The 12,780-nt window shown below is 35.7% G+C and overlaps 1 protein-coding gene across 3 annotated transcripts in view; it reads left to right on the top strand.

The window, feature by feature from the left end:
- Window positions 1–12,780, top strand: part of Agtr1 (angiotensin II receptor type 1) — a 64,002-nt gene that overhangs the window by 17,628 nt on the left and 33,594 nt on the right. Inside the window, exon 2 of one of the 3 annotated variants that reach the window (XM_076932186.1) lies at window positions 9,382–9,421. The exons of the other annotated variants lie outside the window; for them this stretch is intronic. The gene's annotated coding sequence lies outside the window, so the exon portion shown is untranslated. The remainder of the gene's footprint in view (window positions 1–9,381; window positions 9,422–12,780) is intronic. 3 annotated transcript variants of the gene reach the window in all.

Below are 12,780 nucleotides of genomic sequence, written 5' to 3'. Positions count from 1 at the left end.
AAAACTTGTCTGCCTTCAGAGGCTTTTCAACTGACAGTGATTAATAGGCCCAGCATGACATCTCCTAAGTCACATGGTTTTCCAATATATATACAAAGCTCAGCATGTTCTTGAATCCTCAAAAGGACAGGAATATTCAATTTAATAAAATAAAATTATATTTCCCCAACTAATTGATATGTCACCCATTTCTTTTAATGGGGCCCTCAGTGTCTGATTACTGCAAACTTAATTAACTTGTGATGTTTTGTTCATTAAATTTACAGAAATTAATTATATCTATTGATGAAAAATTCCTGTGAAATGAATTTTTATATTTAAAGGTTTTTAATTGTTAGACTTACTGTTGAATTACTTTCTCTTGATATATACACATAAGTATCCTAAATCTGTTTACTGAATATGTATGTATATAGAATATGTATGTATATATATGAAATTCCCTCCCTTCATCTATATGGAACTATATATGTTTAGGGAAAAAAAGATATTTGGCAACAGTACTCAAAAGGTGTTAATAGAAAAATGAAGATTAGTGTTTTCTTTCATGCCAGTTTGATTTTCTACAGTTCCTTTTCTACAAGCTTAAGCAAAGGAGTTTGTTACTATTTCCAACAAATATAAGATTTGTGATGCAATATCTCCCATATTGCCTCACATTAATTCTATTATTAGAAATCTATTGCCTCATGATAATTCCCAGTATTGGGAAATGAGAACAAATTTGTATTAGTCAGAGTTTCCAAAACACACACACACACACACACACACACACACACACACACACACACTAATGCAGTGTGTGTGAGAGAGAAAAAAAGAAAGAGAGAGAGAGAGAGAGAGAGAGAGAGAGAGAGAGAGAGAGAGAGAGACTTATTAGAGTGGCTTACAGGCGATGTCCAATAGTGGCTACCTATAAAGACCAAGAATCCAGTAGCAGTTGGATCCACAAGGCTGAATGTCTCAGCTGGTATTTAGTATATGTCAGGATTCCAAAAAAAGTCAATTCAAAGGAATAAATTTATCAGAAAGAGTGTAGGCATGCAGGCAAAAAGGAAAAAAAATTATATATATATATATATATATATATATATATATATATATATATATTACTACTAGATGGTATAGCCCAGATAGGGTGGGTCTTTTGATGTCAATTGATTTGGATTTATCCTGGATCTTTCTATCTCAAGTGATTGAATTTAAGATGGGTCTTCCCACCCATAGATTAAAACTCCTCATAGGTATGTCTAACTACTTGGGCCTCAGTTAATTCTAGATGTAGTCAAATTGACAACCAAGAATATCCATCACATTGTCTCAAGCAGAATACGAAAAAAATGCAATGTCTATCACTGGAAGAAAATAGTAATAGCTCAATGTCTGGAAAATTCTGTGACAGAATATTATGAAAATAATATTACTTCTAATTTCAAACAATTTTGTCATTGTTATTCCTTTTGGCAAGAAATTTTTACTGTGTTTTTGTCAAAGAAGTACATTTTACATAGTTACAATCTAGGGTAAATGAAAATTTTTAAATAGTTATTAGGAAATATTTTACATCAGAAAAATTAAGCCACGTGAAACTCATTTTACTCTTGTGTTTTCCATACAAACCTGTCCTTCCCACCAAGTGGTGACTTTTAATATATAACTTACTTATATTTAGTGTTCACGTATCTCTGGGCCTCATCAATTGTGTGATTTTGGATGACTGTAAACCAGCTAGATTCAAGATTTGAATCCATATATTTTGAAGTGATATCTTGCTATGTACCCTAGGCTGACCTGGAACTCTGTCATCCTGCCCTATCCTCCTGAGTACTGAGATGGTAGACGTTCATCACCATGCCTGATTTCAGAACATTTAAAATGCAATCTCCTCTATAAACCTAACCACGATTTAACAATAACTCTTAACCCCAAAGTGTATTATATTGAATACTTCTAATAAAATTGAATCAAATTGCGTCCAGTTAACTCTCTCTTGTAATTGAAATGAGAAAAGGAGCATTCTAGAAAACATATGTTTCTTTGCAGGGCTTTCAGCTCCTGGCCTTTGACCTTTCTGGAACTCCACTTGCTACCTGATTTCTTCTGAATTTGTCCCACAGTGAGATCATATTTACCTGCTCTCACAGAACTAAGAAGCTCGGGACATTAAAAATGTGTTGATTTGACAGCAATGTGTGAGGTTTAGTTCTGACCTGCTATACTGGCTAGTTTTATGTCAAGTTGACACAAGCTAGAATTATTTAGAAAAGAAATTTTCAGCTGAGAAAATGCTCCTACCAGATTGGTTTAGGAATGTTCTTTTCTTCTTAATTGATGATTAATGTAGAAGGCCTCAACCCACTGTGAGTATTGCTATCCCTGACCTGGTCATCCTGCACTATAAAAAGGCAAGGCAGGCTAAGCAAACCATGCAGAACAAACCAATAAGCAACACTCTGCCTTGGCTTCTGTATCAACTACTACCTCCAAGTTCTTATCCCAACTTCCCTCAGTGATGGGCTGTTACATAAAAGTTGTAAGATAAAATAAATATTTTCTTCTCATGTTATGTTGGTCATATTGTCATTTTACAGCAATAGAAACTTAAATAATGCACCTACCAGCATATGGCTACTTCTCTAAACTGAAGTCTGACTCAAAAGAAGTATTTCTGGTAGAATTCCCAGTCCTAGGACTAGTTAATAGTACAAGTGGAGTCATTTATTTATAAATATTCAGGAATTTAGTTCCCAGAAGTACTCTTAGTACTGACATAAAGTAAAAGCAGCCTTTTAAGGAGGCAAAACATTTTGAGTTTATAGAATGTATGATCTTAAATGAGAACTTTCTTCTTCTCACACAAAGACATAAAAACAAAACAAGGTTCCAGTTAATTTGAACATATTGATAGTGTGTACCTCTGATTTCAGAAAACTCCTATCTCTTTTGAAAATTCAGCATCAATGAAAATTGATTTATAAGGGATAAGTTGTCAATATCTAGTTCTTCTCCTCTGAATGCCAGAGTGTCGTCATTGTTCTCCCAGTTCTCATTGAAAAATAAGGCAGTTCTATAGGAGTTAAATCCGGTTCTTCCTCTCAGCCACATGCTCACAGAAATAAGACTCAGACTCAAAATACATTTACAAATACCTTGGCCATAAAGCTAAGCTCTTCTCTGACTAGACACAATTTGTTATAACTCATTTACTTTAAACTACCTTCTGCCATGTGGCAGGTTACTTGTGCTCAGGTACCATCTATCCACCTCAACATATCTTCCCAGAGAATCTCCTGCCTGGCTCTGTTCCAGAATCCTTTCTCAGTATCAGATGTTTCACCTCTATTTCCTGCCTAAACCATTGGCCATAAGCATTAAAAAAAAAAAAGAAGAAGAAGAAGAAGAAGACTTATTTTTCATGTATACAGGGTTCTGCCTACATGCCTGAAGAGGGCACCAAACATCATTATAGATAGTTGTGATCTACCATGTGGTTACTGGGAATTGAACTCAGGACCTCTGGAAAAGCAGTCAATGTTCTTAACCTCTGAGACATCTCTCCAGCCCCAGCTACAGGCTTTTAATTGACATGTGATCCATCCATACAATAGACAAGATATTCTCTCTATTATTCCTCTTTTAACTTTAATAAAAGACTCCTTTTCTTTTGAATATAAATTAAATCCAATTATAACAATTATGAAAATGATAAGGTATGAAATACATTTATAATGTCCAATCTATAGAATTTGGCAATTAAGGAAAAGTTTCCAGTATCCTATCTTGGTTCATTTAAAATTTTGTACTTAAATTTTATCTTAACTTGCATTAGTATCCTAAAAACATCTTCTTAGATCTAGAACATCTTCTTAAATCCTTAACAACTTAAGCTTACAGTAAGACTCTGACTATCTACTCTTCAGTTCCATCAGAGACCTAAGAAGAAATAAATATTACCCGAGTATGCAAGAAGTACTGGAACATACCTTTAAAAATTATAAAAATGACAGAAACAGCTAATTGCCTGATAGTCCCCAATATTCTGTCTATTATGTTGGATCATCTATCTTAAGCCTTCTGACCTAGAATACTTGACAGGCCACTTGTGAAGCATGAATTATGAAGGACTTGATTATGCTGGCTTTTCAGAACTTGGCAGTCATCTTCCCTGGATCCATTTGTCCTTTCTGGACAGATTTTTCTGTAGTTGAAACATGGGCACTTTTTTTGTCCAGTGGCTAGTCTGCCACAAATGAAGTGATTCCATATTGAGATTATTGATGCTCATAATTTTCTTTGAAATGGAATGAGGGTACTGCTAGAAACAGACCTGTCTACTTGACAAAAATTATCTTTCAATAATAAAACATCTTTAAATGTAATATTCTATGGAACTCTGAGGATTATTAAGAGTATCTACAATCTATTTATGTATCTAAGTATCTGTGTATCTATCTATCTATCTATCTATCTATCTATCTATCTATCTATCTATCTAATTCTAATTCTAAATCCTAACAGTATGGGAAAGGCAAGGGAATTACAAGGAATGTCTTTAGTTTATGACTGGAGATGGTCTAGCCAGTATACACACATGCCATCAAGCCTGATGACCAGAGTTCAATCCCAAGAAACCCATGTGTGGAAAAAGATAACTGACTCTGCACATTGACATCCACACATGCACATACCGTACACATATACACAATAAATAAGGAAATGTACCAAAAGAATGCCTATAATTTAATGAATATCACACCCCTGAAAAAAATGCTTTACCACCAATTTCACCTCTGGAAAAAAATTACTATACAGCATTTTAAAGAAAACAAAATTCTATAAATCACAAGAGTGGAATAATGAAAGGATTATAAATATTATCATATACATAGCCACAATGTTTACTTCAACTCCTTGAATCTGAGTCAATTTTTAACTTCACTTGTTTTTGTGGATATTTTTGGTTTTACTTTACATTGTTTTGGCATTTTGTTTTATTTCATCTTCAAGAAACTAGTTTATTTATTTGAAAATTTCTTATTTATAGTGTAACTCTAATTTCTTTTTTTCAGGATTTTCACAAAGCTTTATTTTTTTATTAAATATTTTATTTATTTACATGTCATACGTCATTCCCTTTCCCCAATTCCCCTCCCTAGAAACCCCCTATCCCATACCACATCCTCTTTTTTGCTTTTATATCATTTTAAATACATGAAAGTATTAAGGTCACTTCTAGATTGAGGAACCAGCAATACAATAGATGCAAATAGTCAAGGAACAAGGAAGACAATAAACACAAATAGTCAAAGAACAAGCAAGGCAATAAACAAAGTTGCATGAACACTCCCGTGATCACTGTTTCTAAGGGTTCACCAGGATGACCACAATATCTGAGCCTGCTTCCCTGTCCTAGCCCAAGGTCATTTTCATGTCTGAAGCCTACTTCCATCTTCTAGCCTAATATTTCTTCTAGCCTAAGATTCCTGCTTGAAATTACTTCTTTGTTCTAGCCTAAGATTTTGATGCCTGCCTAAATTTACTTCTTTGCCCTAACCTAATGTCAGATACCTACCTGAATCCCACTTCCTTGTCCTTGGCCAATGTCATATTCCTGCTATGCAGCCCATTTCCTTATCCTTGGCCCATGTCAGATTCTTGCCAAAGATCCCCAAAAGCTCTCCAACTCTCCCCCATTTTTTATTTCATAAACAAGACTGAGCCTGTCTTAGGTCATTCTGCCAAGAATGCCTTTCTTACTCATCATGGGATATGCATTCTCAAACGCAATGCTCTTCTGTCTTAGGTTGGTAAGGTTGTGTGGAGAATATTACCTGTCCTTGGCTTGCCAGCCTGTTATTTTAATAACTCTGTCTGGGGGCTACATTTTCAGGTTTAAGCCATGTACTTTGGCTGGCAACATGTTGATGTTGTTAAATACAAGCTTTAACACCATGGGCAGGAATAAAAGTATTCCCAGGACAAAAAGGATTAACCTCATCAAGCTATATATGCCATTCTTGAAGCTTGACCAACATGGAAATACTGACCTCAGGCCATGGGTAATTTTATCAGCAGTATCTACCAAATCAATGCTCAGAATAACAGTATTCTTTAAATTCATAAGCTCACTATGCAACCTTAAAACATCCAGAGAGGTATTAGAATTATGCCAAATATACTGCAAGTATCTTTAAACTTTTTCCTAATTATTATGACTACCACTGTAAATTTTAGAACTAACATGAATCCAGTGGTTTGGCATGACACTTGAGATAGCTCCTTACTCTTAAACTCTGTACCTCCTTCCAATAATTTAAATAGGATAAAGAGCATCAATGTCTTGTTTAAAATGCCTAAGTCCTCTTGTATATTCAACACATTAGTAACATTTTTTTGCTAAATGGCTAACAAAAGTAGTTGTCTTAACTTTTTATGTCAAAGCAATTTCAGAAGCAGGGTGCTAGCAATTAATGTAATTAAAGCTGTATACCAGCAGTAATCAAGCCCACTACCCTCTTCCTTCTGCTTAAAGCCTGAAGTGACTTCTTCCAGTACTAGCAAGCTTTTTTTCAGAATACCAAGGTCCTGTAATACTCACAACAATAAAACAAAAGCTGGTTAATTGACCTCCAAATAGACACAACAGGTTTCAACATTCTAACACAATTATAAAGTGTACAATCAATGCAACTTACATTAAATACTGTAGAAGAAACAAAAGTAATTTTAACTTGACAATTAAGAGCCTTAACACATGTACTAACACTTGTTTGAAATCCAGATCCTGTCCCAACTTTTATCTCTTGCTAACATAACATTATAGAGAACTGTAACTAATGTCCAATTATGTTTCTGAAAATATAAAGAACCAGTCTTCCAAATGAAGACAGTTATTCCAATATTGGATTGATTTCTAGAGCAGTACATGATTGAGTCCAAATAACTGGTCACATTTAAGAAAAATACAAAAGTCACTGTAACTTCTCTTTTTGATTATCTGTTCCAAAAGGTCTAAATACTTGAGACAAGGCAGCTTGTCCCATCAGGAGTATAGGTAAGCAATGGTGGATCAGGAATATATGTCCAATATAGCTTCCCAGTAACCATTGTCAGGGCACTCAGCAAGCTCACAGGTCAGCATCATTCTTTGTCCCAGCATCAGCATGTCTCACACTTCGCTGTGGCAGCCATCCTGATCCTTCAGCATCCTGAAGAAAAAACACAAACATGCCCTCTTCCAAATATTAAATGCCTGATCTGGATCCTTCCCTTTCACCTATGCATAAGTAGGCCTACTTGTAGAGTACCATAGACACTCAGCAGTAAGTTCCTTGGCATCAAATTTTAAAGAAATTAAAATAAAAAGAACATTATTTAAATAAATTTGAGGTGTACAGGGATATACCTCCCCCTTTTTTACTTTATGAAGATATTGTTTTAAAATTCCATGGGCCCCTCTAACAGTCTGTTGTCCTTGACAATTATAAGGAATCCCAGTAACATGGGTAATATTAAATTGCTGTTAAAAAGTCTAAAATGCTTGACTGCAATAGCTCGTTCTATTGTCTGTTTCTGTTTTTGGTTTGTTTTTGTTTTTGTTTTTAATTATTGGATATTTTATTTACCTACATTTCAGATGTTATCCTATTTCCCCATCCATCCACCCCCAGAAACCCTATATCCCATCTCCTCTCCTCCTATTTCTATGAGGGTGTGACCATACCCATTCACCCACTCCCACCTCCCCACCCTCAAATTCTCCCACACTGGGACATCCAGCCTTCATGGAACCAAGGATTTCCTATCCCACAATGCCCAACAAGGCCATCCTCCACTACATGTACAACTGGAGCCATGGGTCCCTCCATGTGTGTTCCCATGCTAGCTGTTTAGAAACTGGGAACTCTGGTTGGTTTGGCATTGTTGCTCTCCTCATGGGTTGCAAACCCTTTCACCTCCTTCGGTCTTCTCTCTAACTCCTCCATTGGGGACCACTGATCAGTTCAATGGTTATCTGAAAGCATCCACCTCTGTATGTGTCAGGCTCTGGCAGAGGCTCTAAGGAGACAGCTGGATCCTCTCAGCATGCACTTCCTGGCATCAACAACAGTGTTTACATTTGGTGATTGTACCTGGGATAGATCCCCAGGTGGGGCATCTCTGGACAGTACCTCCTGCAGTCTCTGCTCCACACACTGTCTCCATATTTGCTCCTGTGAGTATTTTGTTACTCCTTGTAAGAAGGACAGAAGCACCCACATGTTGGTCTTTCTTTTTCTTGAGCTTTATGTGGTCTGTGAGTTATATCTTGGGTATTATAAATTTTGGGTTAATATCCACTTATCAATAAGTGCATAACATGTGTGTTCTTTTATGATTGGGTTACCTGACTCAGGATGATATTTTCTAGTTCCATCCATGTGCCTAAGAACTTCATAAATTCAATGTTTTTAATAGCTAAGTAATACTCCATTGTGTAAATGTACCACATTTTCTATATCCATTCCTCTGTTGAAATACATCTGGGTTCTTTTGAGCTTCTGGATATTATAAATAAGGCTGCTATGAACATAGTGGAGCACATGTCCTTGTTATATGTTGGAGCATCTTTTGGGTATATGACCAGCAGTGATATCGCTGGATCCTCAGATAATACTATGCTGAATTTTCTGAGGAACCACCAGACTGATTTCCAGAGTGGTTGTATCAGCTTACATTCCTACCAACAACGGGGAAGTATTCCTCTTTCTCCACACCCTTGCCAGCATCTTCTATCACCTGTGTTTCTTAACGTAGCCATTCTTACTGGTGTGAGGTGGAGTTTCAGGGTTGTTTTGATTTGCATTCCCTGATGACTAGAGATGTTGAACATTTCTTTAGTTGCTTCTCAGCCATACGAGTTTCCTCAGTTGAAAATTCTATGTTGAGCTCTGCACCCCATTTTTAATAGGATTATTTGATTATATGGAGTCTAATTTCTTGATTTCTTTGTATATTTTGGATATTAGCCCTCTATCAGATGTAGAATTGATAAAGATCTTTTCCTAATCTGTTAGTTGCCATTTTGCCATATTGACAGTGTCCTTTGCCTTACATATGCATTTCAATTTTATGAGGTCCCATTTGTCAATTCTTGATCTTAGAGCATAAGCCATTGGTGTCCTGTTTAGGAACTTTTCCCCTGTGCACTTGTATTTGAGGCTCTTCCCCCACTTTCTCTTCTATCAGTTTCAGTGTATCTGGTTTTATGTGGAGGTCCTTGATCCACTTGGACTTGAGTTTTGTGCAAGGAGATAAGGATGGATCAATTTGCATTCTTCTACATGCTGACCACCAGTTGAACGAGCACCATTTGTTGAAAATGCTGTCTTTTTTCCACAGGATGATTTTAGCTCCTTTGTCAAAGATCAAGTGACCGTTGGTAAGTGTTTTCATATCTGGGTCTTCAATGCTATTCCATACATCTTCTTGTCTATCTCTGCACCAATACCATGCAGTTTTTGTCACTATTGCTCTGTAGTACAGCTTGAGGTCAGCAATGGTGATTCCCTCAAAAGAACTTTGATTATTGAGAATAGTTTTCAGATCCTGGGCTTTTTGTTAGTCCAAATGAAATTTAGAATTGCTCTTTTTAACTCTGTGAAGAATTGAGTTGGAATTTTGATGAGGATTGCATTGAACCTGTAGATTGCTCTCAGCAAGATGGTCATTTTTACTATATTAATGTTGCCAATTCATCAGCATGGGTGATCTTTCCATCTTCTGAAATCTTCTTTGATATGTTTCTTCAGAGGCTTGAAGTTCTTGTCATACAAACCTGTCACTTGCTAACCAAGTTGTTTTATATTGTTTGTGACTATTGTGAAGGGTGTTATTTCCCTAATCTCTTTCTCAGCTTGTTTATCCTTTGAGTAGAGGAAGGCTACTGATTTGTTTGAGTTAATTTTATATCCAGCCACTTCACTGAATTTGTTTATCAGGTTAAGGAGTTCTCTAGTGGAAAATTTTGGGTCACTTAATTATATTATCATATCATCTGCAAATGGTGATATTTTGACTTCTTTCTTTTCAATTTGTATCCCTTTGACCTCCTTCTGTTGTCTGATTGTTCTGGCTAGTACTTTGAGTACTATATTGAATAGTTAGGGAGAGAGTGGGCAGCCTTGTTTAGTCCCTGATTTTAATAGGATTGCTTCAAGTTTCTCTCCATTTAGTTTGATGTTGGCTACTGGTTTACTGTATATTGCTTTTACTATGTTTAGGTATGGAACTTGAATTCCTGATCTTTCCAAGACTTTTACCATGCAGGGGTGCTGAAGTTTGTCAAATGCTTTCTCAGCATCATGTGATACAAACATGAGGCTTTTATTCTTTGAGTTTGTTTATATACAGGATTACATAAATGGATTTCCAAATATTGAACCATCCCTGCATTCCTGGGATAAAGCATAATTGATCATGATGGATGATTGTTTTGATGTGTACTTGGACTCAGTTTGTGAGAATTTTATTGAGTATTTTTGCATCAGTATTCATAAGGGAGATTGGTTTGAAGTACTCTTTCTTTGTTAGGTCTTTGTGTGATTTCGGTATGAGCATAATTGTGGCTTCAAAGAATGAATAGAGTAGTGTTCCTTCTGTTTTTGTTTTGTGGAATTGTTTATAGAGAATTGATATTAGGTCTTCCTTGAAGGTCTGATAGAATTCTGCACTAAAATCATCTGGTGCTGGGCTTTTTGTTGGTGGGCAGACTTTTAATGACTGCTGTTAATTTTTTAGGGGTTATAGGACTATTTAGATAGTTTAGCTGCTCCTGATTTAACTTTGGTACCTGGTATCTGTCTAAAAATATATACATTTCATACAGATTTTCCAGTTTTATTGAGTATTGCCTTTTGTAATAGAATCTTCTGAGTTTTCGAGTTTCCTCAGTTTCTGTTGTTGTGTCTCTCTTTTCAGGTTGATTTTATTAATTTGATTTTATTAATTAATTTCAATTAATTTTATTAATTGTCTCTATACCCTCTGGTTAGTCTGGCTAAGATTTTATCTATCTTGTTGACTTCCTCAAAGAACCAGCTCCTGGTTTCGTTGATTCTTTGTATAGTTCTTTTTGTTTCTACTCGGTTGGTTTCATCCCTGAGTTTGATTATTTCCTGCCATCTACTCCTCTTGGGGGTATTGGCTTCTTTTTGTTCTAGAGCTTTCAGGTGTGCTGTCAAGTTGCTCGTGTATGCTCTCTCCAGTTTCTTTTTGTAGGCACTCAGAGCTATGAGTTTTCCTCTTAGCACTGCTTTCATTGTGTCCTATAAATTTTGGTATGATGGGTCTTCATTTTCATTAAATTTTAAAAAGTCTTTAATTTCTTTCTTTATCTCTTCCCTGACCAAGTTATCATTGAGTAGAGTGTTGTTCATGTTTGTGGGATGTCCATTGTTTTTGTCATTATGCAGACCTGTCTTAATCCATGGTGATCTGATAGGATGCATGGGATTATTTCAGTTTTCTTGTATCTGTTGAGGTCTGTTTTTGACCTATTATATGGTCAATTTTTTGAGGTACTAAGAAGAAGATATATTTTGTTTTGAGATGAATTGTTCTATAGATATCTGTTAAATCCATTTGGTTCATAACTTCTCTTAGTTTCACTGTGTCTCTGTTTAGTTTCTGTTTTCATAATCTGTCCATTACTGAGAGTTGGGTGTTGAAAACCCACACTATTATTTTGTGAGGTACAATGTGTGCTTTGAGCCTTAGTAAGGTTTCTTTTATGAATGTGGGTGGTCTTGCATTTGGAGATTCAGAATTGTGATTTCATCTTGGTTGATTTTTCTTTTGATGAGTATGAAGTGTCCTTCCTTATTTTTCTTGATAACTTTTGGTTGAAAGTCGATTTATTCGATATTAGAATGGCTACTCCAGCTTGTTTCTTGGGACTATTTGCTTTGAAAATTGTTTTCCAGCCTTTTACTCTGTGTCTGTCTTTGTCACTGAGGTGCATTTTCTCTATGCAGCAAAATGTTGGGTCGTATTTATGTGTCCAGCACAATAGTCTATGTCTTTTTATTGGGGAATTGAGTTCATTGGTGTTTAGCGATATTAAGGAAAAGTGATTTTTGCTTTTTTGTATTTTTGTTATTAGAGGTTGAGTTATATTTGTGTGACTATCTTCTTTTTGGTTTGTTGGAAGATTACTTTCTTGCTTTTTCTATGGTGTAATTTTCTTCCTTGTATTGGAGTTTTCCCTCTATTATCCTTTGTACAGATGGATTTATGGAAAGATATTGTGTAAATTTGGTTTTGTCATACAATATCTTGGTTTCTCCATCTATAGTAATTGAGAGTTTTGCTAGGTATAGTAGCCTGGGCTGGCATTTGTGTTCTCTTAGGGTCTGTATGACATCTGTCCAGGATCTTCTGGCTTTTATAGTCTCTGGTAAAAAGTCTGGTGTAATTCTGATAGGTCTGCCTTTATAAGTTACTTGACCTTTCTCCCTTACTGCTTTTTAATATTCTTTCTTTGTTTTGTACATTTGGTGTTTTGATTATTATGTAATAGGAGGAATTTTTTTCTGATCTAGTCTATTTGGAATTTTGTAGGCCTCTTGTATGTTCATAGATATCTCTTTCTTTAGGTTAGGGAAGTTTTCTTCTATAATTTTGTTGAAGATATTTACTGGCCCTTTAAGTTGGGAATCTTTGCTCTCTTCTTTACTTATTATCCTTAGGTTTGGTCTTCTCATTGTGTCCTGGATTTTCCAGATGTCTTGGGTTAGGAGC

This window comes from Arvicanthis niloticus, chromosome 4 (genome assembly GCF_011762505.2).
Source record: "Arvicanthis niloticus isolate mArvNil1 chromosome 4, mArvNil1.pat.X, whole genome shotgun sequence".
Lineage (NCBI taxonomy): Eukaryota > Metazoa > Chordata > Mammalia > Rodentia > Muridae > Arvicanthis > Arvicanthis niloticus.
Note: the sequence above shows the minus strand (reverse complement) of the source record. Positions and strands in the feature narration are given on the sequence as shown.